Here is a 1,813-nt window from a genome sequence, read left to right as displayed (position 1 = left end):
AGGCGCCGCGGTACATATAAGAGGTTCCAAATAAAATTAACAAACGATACGCGATTCAAATTCGAGCCTCCCGGAGATCTCGGTCTCGCTCTCACGACACGGCCGTCGGTCCGGCAAAAAGGGGGCGCGAACCCGCGCCTTGTGACGGCGGCGGGACGCTGCTCCGCTGCAGCGGACTGCGGCGTCACAAAGTATATAATACATAGTATATAATATACACATTTCATGAAAAAAATAAAATTAATATCTTAAACGAAATGATAACATTTTGTATTATTTTATTACTTATTGTAGTGGATTAATTACATTTATACAGTAATCAATTAGTTTGATCTATTACACTTTGATGTAGCTGTAGTATAATATATGTCAACATTTCTTGTTTAACCGTTGTTTATAAATATGTAATTTTTAGTAACATTATGTATATGTACCTATCTTTCTCAGTATATACACATACAAAGAAATACAAAAAGTATTAAAAGTTTTAATACTTTTTGTATTAAAACTATATTGACACTGTATTGTGTCCTACACGAAATACATATGATATGGATACCATACTATCTCCCGAAGATAAATATCGCAAACAGATTTGAAGGCGAGTGCGAGCAGAAATTGGCTCACGAATAACAAATTGTTTCTGTATACGTGGTGAAACAATTAGCAACAATTTTTCAAATATTTCTGGTGTTACTCGAAAATAATTGAAAAATTATTTTTCTGTGTCTTCAAAAATCATTTCTTGCACCAGATTGTTGCTAGTCCCTTGTGCTAATCGTCTTTCAGTATTAAAAATTGGTCTAACCCAAAATCTTCGAGCATTACGTTTGACACAGTTTTTTTTTTAATTTCTTCGGCTTTCATAAATTTATATATTATATATATTTGAACTAATTTTCGTTGAATGACTTCTTTGCATAATAAACTTAAAAAAACCATTTAAATAATATTTAGTATTTAATTTATGGTAAATTATAATAAATACTCAAATCAAATTTAATTTTAAAATTTTATAAAATATAAACTAAAACAAATAGAACATTTAAATTGCATTCAATATTAAATTCTATGTAAACTAAAATAGAAAAAAACTCAAATACTATTCAATATTAAAATAAAAAAACGATAATAAATAGTAACTTTAATTATTATATATTTTATAAAATTAAAAATTAATTCTTATGGCTTCCTCTTTCTCTGCCTCTGCAAGAAGCTGCAGAATTGCTATTTGTAGTTCACGACATTTTTTATTTGATAGCTTTCGCATCCCATCTGATAAACAAGCAACAAAATAATCAATGGCATCTTTTTGTGACACTGGAGTATTCAGAACATTTTTAAGCTCTCCCCGTAGTTCCGACATAAAAGACTCACTGCATGCATTCGCTGTAAAATTAAGTAAATTTTACAATTAAATTAATAAACCGGCCATTTTGATTGTAAAATAAAATGAGATAGGTAGCTCTGCGATTAGGTATCTCACTCAGTCGTAAAATGCTAACTTCCATCGGAGCTATATCGTAAGCTTACAAAATGCTCAGTCTAAATATATATGTATACATATATATCGTCGCATTTAAAAAAAAAATGCAATAAAGCTAAAATTATCTTACAAGTAATAGGCGTAGAAGTTTTTGATGACCGTTGTGAAGCTCGTGACAAAGGTTTTTCACATATGCTGTTTCCTGCAGTTGACGTTGAAGATAAATCATCTTCTTGTGCGCTGTCAGCAGCATTATCGCAATCGGATAAATTACAGACAGTTCTATAAAATTATTACATATTGAATGTACAGATATTTAATTAGTAT

Source organism: Wasmannia auropunctata, unplaced genomic scaffold (genome assembly GCF_000956235.1).
Source record: "Wasmannia auropunctata unplaced genomic scaffold, wasmannia.A_1.0 LD336074.1, whole genome shotgun sequence".
NCBI classification, from domain to species: domain Eukaryota; kingdom Metazoa; phylum Arthropoda; class Insecta; order Hymenoptera; family Formicidae; genus Wasmannia; species Wasmannia auropunctata.
The sequence above is the reverse complement of the archived record's forward strand: the minus strand, read 5'-3'. Positions refer to the sequence as shown.